Source organism: Bos javanicus, chromosome 17 (genome assembly GCF_032452875.1).
Source record: "Bos javanicus breed banteng chromosome 17, ARS-OSU_banteng_1.0, whole genome shotgun sequence".
NCBI lineage: Eukaryota > Metazoa > Chordata > Mammalia > Artiodactyla > Bovidae > Bos > Bos javanicus.
In genome coordinates, this window is record NC_083884.1 from 29,008,053 (window position 1) to 29,020,543 (window position 12,491).

The 12,491-nt window shown below is 40.7% G+C and overlaps 1 long non-coding RNA gene and 1 pseudogene across 1 annotated transcript in view; both read right to left on the reverse strand.

Annotated features, from left to right (window-relative positions):
* Window positions 1–669: 669 nt before the first annotated feature.
* LOC133228608 (uncharacterized) overlaps window positions 670–12,491 on the reverse strand; it is a 138,781-nt gene continuing 126,959 nt past the window's right edge. Inside the window, exon 4 of the long non-coding RNA XR_009730288.1 lies at window positions 670–884. This is a non-coding gene — a long non-coding RNA (uncharacterized LOC133228608). The remainder of the gene's footprint in view (window positions 885–12,491) is intronic.
* Window positions 9,890–11,846, reverse strand: LOC133228607 (actin-related protein 3-like; annotated as a pseudogene).

Here is a 12,491-nt window from a genome sequence, read left to right on the forward strand (position 1 = left end):
CACTTGTCCTAGTGATGACTCTGTCCCTGACTGACCTGGGAAACACACGCACACCACACAAAGGGAATAAGGAAGATAGAGACACCTGGATCTTCCTGGACTTTTGGTTTCCCATTCCTAGGATATTTGCACTACTTTTTTGAAGATACTGCTGAAGCATAGGGAAGTGCAGATTTCTGACAGCTCAAGCTGGGACTCAAACTTTGTCCAAAGGCCTTTGAGTCTGCTAAGGAAGGCAGAATCTAGAGAAACTGTAAATCAGAGGTTCAAGTGGTTCTCTGTTTCATAAGAAGTCTGAATTTACCTATTGAACAGGCAACCCTTAGGAGAAACTACTCACTCTGCAGAGCCTGTTAACTGGCAAAGCACCTATTCTAGATGCCCAGTTAACACAGAAGAGTTCAAGAAAGGAAAGAAAATATGTTGTTTGGGGAATCAGATCGATCACATCAGGAAGTTTAGGTTGCTTTAGGAGATAGGGATGGAATGCTAAAAAATCCCCTCATTTGGCTACTTGGAGCAGATTTGAATACCTGTGGGGTGATGGCTGTGACTGACAAATGAATTTAACAAGAGGCTCAGGAGGGACCGAGGAACTTGCACTGATGAAACAATTCATAAACTCTTTAAGACCAAAAAAAAAAATAGCAATATCACATAATAAGCACTCAAAAACCATAATTAAATCTAAATTTTGGCACACACTAAGCTGATTTAGGGCCTGGATGACCAAATATAACTTAAGAGTTGCAAAGGAAATAGCTCTCCTTACCTCTGCCCCTTCAAGGCCTGAGGCTTTGAGATCCTGTGAAGACACGACTCTTGACCCAGGAGGTCGGCACCATGAGCAGTCACTGAGGTAAGACTTTCAGAGGCCACAGGACCTGGAAATAGAAGGGCATACTGGATATGTTTGGACACATATGTGAGACACCCATTCAGGGGCTCCCAGAAAGAGCCTGGGAAACTTGGAGGGGGCAAGTTCCATATGGATGGAACGGAGAAGGGCTCGGAGAAATGTGATTTCAGCCCAGATGTAAAGGAAAACCCGAAGGCTGCTTTGGCCAGAATGTGTTGGTACATACTCATCAGGCAAATGAGAATAATTTTAAGAAGCATGCATAGGTTTAAATCAATTTAATAAATCCAGAATCAAAGGTGGACTAGGAAATCAAATCTTGGTCTAGTCAATTCCTCAAGGGAAAAGACAATGGGATTTCCTCTAAGGATTCCAAGAAGGGGTCGATACAGGCCCAGTTCATTCAGGCTTCCAAGATCTCCTAATTAAGAAACCTTGGGACCTCTTCAGAATGGAAGCTGGGCAAGTCTCAAACTTGGAGAACCACTTGTAAGTGCTTCTTTATAACCATGACTTATATTATAAAATAATGACTCTTTCTGTGGTGTGAAGAGTTACCTGGGGCCATCAAAACAAAACCCCACACACCCAAGGTGAGACCCCCTACAGATGCTCTAAGTTTGACCTGAATATAGTTTTAATTGTAACAGATAATCTATCACACACAAAAAAAATAAAGAATGAAAGCAAGAAGGGGGGAGGGAGGAAGAAAGGAGGAGGGAAGGAAAGACTCAAATGAAAAGGAAAAAACTCCATGGCACAACAGTTTTAATAAACTTGGTTTTTTGTTGTTTGTTTGTGGCAAATCAATTTACAGTAAGTTCTACATAACTAAGTAGCATTACATATATAATTCTTAAAAAGTGAAGCATTTTTCCACTTTGCAACTTGGTATTCATTTCTTTTCTATTTTAAATAAAGATTTTAAATAATTCCTTGTTTTAAATTTGCCACCTGGAGCCTTAAAATTTGCCCTCGACTTTGTGATTCACGATGTGCTCTCAAATGGGCGTTATTAACAATGCTGAGCCATCTGGTAGCCTCCTGTTTGAGCCAATCACTCTTGCTAAGTAGGTATTAAGATCATTTGTTCTTGTAATGCTGAAGGAGTGCATATGCTGTAAACTTGTAAATGTACCAATCTTTTAAAACATTATTTTAAATTTGAGTGTCCTCTAAATTTCCATGCCCTCTGCCCTAATTACAGCTCTGCCCTTGAAATCTGTTTCATTGGCACTTGAATTAAAGTATCTTTGAAAGGGGGCTTCCCAGGCAGTGCTAGCCATAAAGAATCTGCCTGCCAATGCAGGAGATGCAGAAGACACGGATTCTATCCCTGGGTTGGGAAGATTCCCTGAAGAAGGAAATGTCAACCCACTCCAGTATTCTTGCTTGGAAAATTCCATGGATAAAGGAGACTGGCGGGCTACAGTCCATGGAGTCCCAAAGAGTCGGGTATGACTGAGTGACTGAACACACACACACAAATCACTGAAAGGAACTAAGGAGGGGGGATGCTTATGAAGCCTTGAGGGACATAAAGAAAAGACATATCTAAGTGATACTAAGGAGAGACTCTTTCTGTTTAACCCTTAATTAATAGAACAAACAATTTTCCTAGCTTTCAAATTATATAGGACTTTTTTATACTTTCAAGTTCAATATTAGGTCTGAGACTCTAATATTGATAGGAAGGGCCAATAAAATAAAAAAATCTGCTGCTGTTGTTGTTTAGTAGCTCAGTCATGTCTGACTCTTTGCGACCCCATGTACTGTATGTAGCCCACCAGGATTCTTTTTCCATGGAATTTTCCAGGCAAGAATACTGGAATGGGGGTTGCCATTTCCTTCTCCAGGGGAACTTCTCAACTCAAGGATCAAATCTGCATCTTCTCAGTCTCCTGCATTGGCAGGTGGATTCTTTACCGCTGAGCCACTAAGGAAGCCCATAATAAAGAAAATAAAGTTCAAAAACTAAAAAAAAGAGAGAGAGATACTCCCAGGATCACCAGCTACCATCAATCCTCTAATATTCACTAAATTTCTAATTTGTCATTGGCTCTTGGAAGGAAAGTTATGACCAACCTAGATAGCATATTGAAAAGCAGAGACATTACTTTGCCAACAAAGGTCCATCTAGTCAAGGCTATGGTTTTTCCAGTGGTCATGTATGGATGTGAGTGTTGGACTATGAAGAAGGCTGAGTGCCGAAGAATTGATGGTTTTGAACTGTGGTGTTGGAGAAGACTCTTGAGAGTCCCTTGGACTGCAAGGAGATCCAACCAGTCCATCTTAAAGGAGATCAGTCCTGGGTGTTCATTGGAAGGGATGATGCTGAAGCTGAAACTCCAATACTTTGGCCACCTGATGCGAAGAGCTCACTCATTGGAAAAGACTCTGATGCTGGGAGGGATTGGGGGCAGGAGGAGAAGGGGACGACAGAGGATGAGATGGTTGGATGGCATCACCAACTCAATGGACGTGAGTTTGAGTGAACTCCGGGAGTTGGTGATGGACAGGGAGGCCTGGCGTGCTGCGATTCATGGGGTCGCAAAGAGTCAGACACGACTGAGCCACTGAACTGAACTGAACTGAGCTTCTATGAACATACAAAGCCATCTGCTGTGGAAAGGCCACTATCACACGACACACATATGGGCCAGAAGGCAATAACTAGCGCAGAAAACACACGATCAAATTGCTGGGCAATTTTCTCATTAAATTAAAAAAAAAATGATACTTCAAAACAATACAAAACTTAGCTCTCATATTTGCATTGCTTTTACAATGTATAGCTGCAATGCGTGTTTGTTGCTGATGATTCTATTAAGAGCTCTCTAGCAATTTTTTTTCTCTATACCCAGTTGGTATTCCATGACAACAACAGAAAGATTATTCACAGATTGAACTTCATTAACTTTTAAATTGTGCAAAGAACCCTAGACAATGTCAGTGTCTGAATAGCACAATAGTAAGAAGAAGGCGAGACCGCTAGGCTAGAGGGACCAGAAGGGAAGAATGCACACAGCAGGAAGGGGCTTCACTAGAAAGCAGGCAATTGTGGTCCTCGGTCAGTGCTGGGAAGGGGACAGAATGTGTGGAGAAGACTACTGATGGGTCACGGGGAGGCAGGAAAGACCACATCCTTCCTGGATCTCCAAAGACCCAGCTCTTCCCTGGTCATTTCATTATTTTATAAAATCAGGAAATCCTCCATTCCTGTCTCATGCTATCATGTTCATTTTGGGGTGGGTGGAACACATAAAATGAAATCATCAGCCCTGGAGAAGGGCATGGCAACCTACTCCAGTATTCCTGCCTGGAGAATCCCATGGACAGAGGAGCCTGGCGGGCTATGGTCCATAGGGTTGCCAAGAGTCGCACACAACTGAAGCAACTTAGCACACAGCACACCTCTCAGCTGAGAGGGGAAAAGCAGTAGCTTCCCACTGACGTCAGCATATATTACAGAGAGCAGAAGAGAAGGGATGCTTTTTACCTGCTGGACTCCAAATAAAGCGCAGTTTATGTTCCCTTGGAGTTCACATTCAGAAAAAAAAATCATGTAGTGACCCTCAAAACAACCCCAGAAGGGGTATAGGGAGATCTTACAATGGGACAGTTCACTGGAAAGAGCAAGGGGTCTTAAATCCCCGAGTTACAAAGCAGCCTAAAGAGAAAGCATTATGCCATGCCTGAGCCATGTTACATGTCCTGGGCCGCTGCTTTCTTTTCCACACTGAATTGTGTTCTCTCATCTATTGTTGCAAGTGTTTCAGGGCCAATAGTAACTGGAGAGTCCAGTTTCTGAAACGGCTGGAGAGCAGATTGGTAGGAGATTGAGGGGCAGTTCCCCTGAGGAGGTAGCCCTTTTTCTCAACACTCCAGTTGTCTCCCCATCGCTGGAAGCAGAGAAGGCAGAGCCCAGTCATGCTGCTGTAATAGCCTGTGATTAAACCTTGGCTGAACTTTCCCCCACAAAACAAGGTATCACATAAAGTATCCAAAATCGGGAGTATTAGGGGAAAACAATCCTTCACTTGTTCAACCAAAGAGAGGTTTCTGGATCTAATTGTTACCTGCAGTGCACACCACACAAAGGTTGCTGGCGACAAGGCAGAGTTGTATAAATAGCGTGACAAACAGCTGCAGATTTCAATTACTCCATGATCATCAGTGTATAGAATAAAGAGGCAATTTTGCAGAGGAGAAACCACAGGGAATACATTGGACTGACAACTGCCTGGAATTCAATTTGCCGAAGTGATATTGAAATATGGGGGAAAAGTCGAGGTGCGCTGATTAAGTTTCAAGCTGCTGCGTTACTAATACTGTCTCACGAACCTGTCGGCTCTGTTGTCACCATAGCAACATGATCATCAGCGCAATCCTGAAAACAGGCTACACCACAGACTGTTCATTTACATTTGTGATAAATGCTGGGAGAGTCAGGTACATTAATAAGCCAGGACTTTCACACAACCTGGCAACCTAGAAAAATTGCAAAGAGCAGAAAATATTGTTTCTCTATACCTGTAGCTATTTGACACATATAAACAAACAAACAAATAAGAGATGAATGAACAGGAGAGTCAAATGTTAATCCAAGAAGAAACAGAAAACAGAATATTTGTTTTAAGATAGCACTGGTGATATTTAGATTTGCCCAGAGTACTTACTGTGGGCAGGGCGGGAAACCAGCTTTGAGATCTTTGAGGTAATGAAAGTTTTCTCTCTCTCTCTCTTGTAATGAAAGGTCTCTCTCTCTTTTGCTCCCTCTTTCTCATAATGAAAGGTGTCTCTGTCTTTCTCTCTCTCACACACACAGGAACACACACAAAGTTAAAAAGATTACAAACGGAATTAAATTGTTGGTTCTCACTTCATATAGAGATGTTAAAAAAAGGACTTTGACAAATTTTGCTTACCTTAAAGAACAAATGAAAGAGGATTACAAAAAGCTTTTCGATAAACGGGGCTTATTAATTTGACTCATTATGCAAATCTCATTCTCAAAATTTTTACTTCTATTTCCTTAACTTGTTAAGTGTCATCAACAACAAAGGAGGGCTTCCCTGGTGGCTCAGAGGTAAAGAATCTGCCTGCCAACCAGGAGACATGAGTTTGACCCCTGAGTTGGGAAGATCCCCTGGAGGAGAAAATGACAACCCACTCCACCAGTATTCTTGCCTGAAAAAATCCCATGGACAGAGGAGCCTGGCAGGTTAGAGACCATAGGGTCTCAAAGAGTCAGACACAACTGAAGTGACTGACCACACACACCACATCAAAGACATAGTATAATATGAAAGTATACTATTTCTGGCTTTTTATTTTTATGAAGGAAATTTGCTTTCATGGTAAGAGTATGCCACAGAAATATTACAATCTGGCTTGGGAAATATGCTGTTTTTTCCTGCAAAAAATAATCGGATAAGAGACAAGTCTCAGAGCTAAATTTTCAAATGCTTGCTTTTTCAGAAAGGGCAAATGGATACATCTCCTCTGGAAGTACTAAATGTTTCTAGCATTTCCAGCCAGTATCTTCCATTTCCATGGAATAACACTCTCCTCTTTTGGTCCCTATCTGTCCCAAGACTACATATCAGCATTTGCAGCCAGTGTATTCCATTTCCACAGATTAACACTCTTTTTTTGCTCCCTGTCTGTCCCATGGCTACATATCAGCCCTGGCAACAAAACAGTCCCCCCTCAAGATTATGTGATACTGCGAGTTGGGAGTGAGGAAAGTTTATTTCCATGTGCTACCTCCAAAACAATCATTTCCCAAATACTTTGCTTATGGCAGTTCAAACAAAGTTCACTCTTAGCAGGATACTATAATAAAAATCTCCAAAAGCAAAGGCTTATGCAATGCATTGTTATTTTATTAGCATCCTATTTAGACGGCTGTTACATTGCATTACTTTAATACAGGAATGTAGTCACTTTCATTCCAAAAGAAACCCACGATAACACTCAATAACAGACACCTGAAAGGGGAACTGACAAAAGCTCGAATGCCTCTTCCTCTGCCTCCTTCTTGGGCAGACTTCCCGGACTGTACTGCCAATCTGTGCATGCACGCCCATGCGCATCTCCTATCACTTTGTCTGATCGTCTCGTGCTCCAAATGCTTCCTTAATTCTTTGGAAAGCATCAAGGCACAGAGAAAAATATGAGGGATTTTGAATAAGTTAAGTGTGCACTGAAATCTCAATTTCCAGTTTTGGAACACTTGTGTTTGTATCATTTGATTTCTTGCGTCTTTTCTTCTTCTTGTGTAAATGGGGATCACAACTATCCCACCCAGCTAAAGATTAGATAAGGTAATATGTTGAGTATCTACAATATCTGCTGCATGATGGGCACCCACCGGTCAAGGTTCGTTCCTTCCTCTTGCCTTCTCTCAGTGCACCTGACCCACCTTCATGCTCACCTACTCTTTGAAGAACTCCTCAGAGCTTCCTCCTCCACCACTCTTCATCAAAATGTTCCTGAACAAACTCTCAACCATGCCACCACACTCTAAACCTAATTCCTCCCTCAGGCTCATCAGTCAGACCCCTTGTTTGTGCACTGTTGAGTTGTGGGTTTTGGGGGGGTTTTTTGAGAATTAACTTTATCCTTTTCAAAAAAAATTAATTTTTTATTGGAGAATAGTTGATTTACAATGTTGTGTTAGCTTTTGCTGTACAGCAAAATGAATCGATTACACGTATAACATCCACTCTTCTTTTGGATCCTTTTCCCATATAAGTCATTAAAGAGTAGTAAGTAGAGTTCCCTGTGTAATACAGTAGGTCCTTATTATGTATTTTATATATTAGTGTGTATATGTCAATCCAAATCTTCCAATTTATGCCCTTTGCCCCTTGGTAACCATGTTTGTTTTGCACACCTGTGACTATTTCTGTTTTGTAAATAAATTCACTTGTACCATTTTTTTTTTTTTAGATTTCACATATAAATGATACAGGCATGCATGCACAGATACGATATTTATCTTTCTCTGTCTGACTTCACTCAGTATGGCTATCTCTAGGTCTATCCATGTTGCTGTTTCATTCTTTATTTTAATAACTGAACAATATTCCATTGTATACATGTTCCACATCTTCTTTATCCATTCATCTGTCACTGGACATTTAGGTTGCTTCCATGTCCTGGCTGTTTTAAATAGTGCTTCGGTGAACACTGATGTGCATGTATCTTTTCAAATTATGTTTCTTCTAGATATATGCCCAGGAATGGGACTGTTAGATCATATGATAGTTCTATTTCTAGTTTTTAAAGAAACCTCCACACTGTTCTCCACAGTGGTTACACCAATTTACATTCCCACCAACAGTGTAGGAGGGTTCTCTTTTCTCCACACCCTCTCCAGCATTTATTGTTTGTAGATTTTTTGATGATGGCCACTCAGGTGCGAGATGATACCTCATTGTAATTTTTCACACATCACAGGCCAATGTCACCAATCATGGTTTTTTTACCTCCCCCTCCTTCTAGCACCTTCTTGCTTCTTATCATCCAATTCTTTTTCCCTTGGGGTATGCAGGTCCCTTCCTCACCACCAAGACAAAAAACACTGGGAGGCTTCCCAAAAAGGCAGTGTTCAAAGTAGGAAAATTATAATCTGAAAACATCTCTTAAAAAGCTTGGTAGATTTATGAAAGCATAACACAGCAGAAAGATAATGTCAGAATCTAAGACAGGCTGGGTCCTGAACCCAGCTCTGATGAGAATCAGCAGATGAGTTGGGAATTGATAGTAGGCTAAAAAGCAAGATAATTCATCAAATATTGGACATAAATTTCCCAGATAGAGGCTGCCCGTTAATTGTTCTCCCCCATGCTAGACAGAAGGATTTACTTTCTCTTTACTCAACATGTGTGTTGGAGATGAAATGAGCAGGGAGCCCAACTGCCCATCTCCAACCACTCCACCTGCCCTCTGTCTTAGTCCATCCCAGCTGCTGTAATAAAAGTACCGTAGATTGAGTGGCCTAAACAACAAACATTTGTTTCTCATAGTTCTGGAGGCTGGTAAGTCCAATGTGAAGGCACTGACACAGCTGAAGTCTGGTGAGGGTCATTCCTTGCTCATAGATGACTGTCTTTTTGCTGCTTCTTCACATGGTAGAAAGGGACAAAGGAGCTCTCTGGGATCTCTTTTATAAGGGTGGTAATCTCACAAATGAGGGCTCCACTCTCATGACCTAATTACCTCCCCAAAGTACCACCTTTTGATACTATCACATTAGGAGTTAGGATTTCAACATGTAAATTTTGGAGGCACACAAACATTCAGTCTATAATATCCTCCAAACTATTCCTTTTCTGCAAGCAGAACTTCTCATTTTCTATGACACCAAAAGGCATCAATGTGGTAGTAGAAGAGAGGAGGTCTGGATGCTGGCTTCAGTGCTGGTACCAATTACAGGATTTTGGGTCCTGTAAGCCCTCCAGGCCCCATTTTCTTATCACAAGGCTAATCATTTGGGGCCATAGACCCCTTTTACAACCTGCTGAAGCCTGTGAAACCCTTCTCAGAAGAATGGGTTTAAGTGTATAAAAGAAAATGTATATAAAATATAAAATTTTATATTTTATATAAAATATTTATTTTATATAATTTATTTATATAAAATATATAAAAATATAAATAAAACTAACTATTCTGTATCAGTTATCAAATATTTAAAAAACAAAATTGTCATATAATAATATCTATGCTTCTTTAGTAACTCAATCAATAAAATGGCAGATCTAATATTGGCAGGTCTAATAAAGACTAATTTTGAAGTAAGGATAATTATAAATAATACTTCAAAATATCTATTATAGAGTGAAGTAAGTCAGAATGAGAAAGACAAATACCATATATTATTTGTTTTTTTACTGGTCCAACAGTCTTGTCTTTACTTTTCCTTTAAAGCAAGAAAACAGAATGCGAGTAATCAGAAAGCACTAGCAGGCCTCAGTTAACCCAAGACACTAGCTTCTTAGTCCCAAAAGCACTTGCAAAGAAAACCATGGGGGGCACAGGAGGGTGGAAGCACTTCATAATAACCGGAATCCCATGAGTGTGTGTGTATGCCAAGTCTCACAGGCTATTTTTTGTATTTATCCTTTACTTGGTCACTTTTTAATTTTTACCCTCAAATACTAGTTTTTCTTTGACATTTTTTCCTCAAAGTATAAAAAGTATGAAATAAAACAAGCTCTTGCATTGCACACACTTCAAAGTGTACAATTCAAGCATTATAGAGCTATCTACATACTGATAAATCCCATCAAATCTTGGATAATTCAATAATATACAAAATACCAGGGCACAGAAAGAACTAAAACCCACTTTTTTTTGATACACGTAAGATTCAAATATTCAATCTAAAGAAAAACACTTAATCATTTTCGCTCTCCTCCACATTCGCATGTTGATATACTTATTAAAATATTCCTGTATAATTAATGTTTGGTCTTATTATTTCAAGTCAGGTTCAAAACCAGCCATCCAGACAAAACAGGTAATCAGAAAGACTGTTTCTTCCCCACCTCCCTAACCCCAATAACTATGAAGCCAATTTTACGACATGACTCCAAACACTGGATTGTGATGACAGATGCTAGGTCCAGTTTCTTCAAAATCCTTTTTGGTGTGGCATACTTGGTAGAACTCAGGTGTGGAAGCCAACATAGATCCTCCAAACCAAACTGCATATCGTTGCATGTGAAGTGTAATGACTTGTACATCAACAGGTTTTGGCTTCAATCTACCACCACTCAATTCCTCACTTAATTTCAGCCTGGCATCTACAGTTCTTTTCAAATCTCTTGGCAAACAACGTCCAAAGTCCCTGAACATGGTTGAACCTCCAGAGAGGACAATATCCTTGTAGAGAGGATGTCTGGCATCGATAGGACAATTCTGAATTACTTCATCTACAACTTCTGAGATAGGCTGGGTAAAGTCTGGGTTAGCAAACTCTGGATGAAAAAAAATTTCAGGTCCCAAGAATCTCTCATATCCAACATCAATGGAAAACTTTCTTTGAGATAGCATTGATTTCAGTATACTGTTTAATCCACTTTGATCCATCTGTATCATACTTGTTAAATTCTTTTACTAAGTCTGGGCAGACATAACTATAGTGCTCCTTCACTGCCTTAACAGTTTCCAAGGATTGTTCTGGAGGAATTCCTACTTCTCAGTCTCTCAACAATTGCTGAATAAAATATGTTATATCTCATCCTGTGATTGGAATGTGCTTAATACAGCTGCCAATCACATACCCTTCAGCCACAGGGATAACATGAGTGACTCCATCTCCACCGTCTATTACCGTACCAGTCAATGTCCGATCTCCTACTTGTCTGGAGGTCCAAGATGCAGCTAAGGCAAGAATGGCCTGTACAGCAATGTACAAGCCAGGAACATTGAAGGACTCAAACATTATTTCAGCAGTGTATTCCCTGTTTTCTGGAGTATTCAGTGGAGGTTCAGTCAAAAGGAAATAATGATCTTCAGGTTCCGCCCTTAAATATTTAAAGATCACTTGCTCCATAAACCTTTCCATCAAGTCCCAGTATTCAACTACACCATGGCGGATTGGCCACTTTGTTGCATACGTAGGTTTTTCTATTGCTTCATCACCAATGAAGAAGTCTAGGTCGTCTACACCTTTCATCACCCTCCTTGATCTCCCACTTTTGCTGACTCCTTAATAGCAATACAAGAAGGGATGATAAACTGTGGTTCCGTATTTCCAGCATATCCTAATTTTGTATACCCCGTGCCACAGTCCACCACACAGGCCGGCAGCCGTCCCGCCATCTTCCTCCTCGCCTGATGCTGCTGCTGCCGCCGTCTGCTCCGTGCCGGTTGAGGCCAGGGATAGGCAGCGAGAGGTAGAAGCTATCTGATCATCCACGGCCGGGCCACCCTCTCTGTCTGGGGGGGAGCCGGGAAGCCGAAGCTGACAAATACCATATATTAATGTATACATTTGGAATCTAGAAGGATGGTACTGACAATACTATATGCAGTGCAGCAAAGGAGACACAGATGTAAAGAACAGACTTTTGGACTCAGTGAGAGAAGAAGAAGGTAGGATGATTTGAGAGAATAGCATTGAAACATATACATTACCATAGGTAAAATAGATAACCAATATGAGTTTGATATATGACTCGGGGCACCCAAAACTGCTCTGACAATCTGGAGGGATAGGATAGAGAGCAAGGTAAAAAGGCGGGTTCAGGATGGAGGGGACACATGTATACCTCTGGTCAATTCATACTGATGTATGTCAAAAACTGTCACAATATTATAATTATCTTCCAATTAAAATAAATAAATAAATAAATTTATAAAATATCTGTTATAATCAGAAATATTTGAAAATAGCTGAGATTTCCAAAGGTGTGTGTGCTTAGTCACTCAACCAGGTCTGACTCTTTGCAACCCCACTGAATGCAGCCTGCCAGGCTCTTCTGTCCATGGGGATTCTCCAGGCAAGAATACTGGAGTGAGTTACCATGCCCTCCTCCAGGGCATCTTTCCAACACAGGGATCAAACCCAGTTCTCCTGCATTGCAGACAGATACTTTACCCACCAGGGATTTCC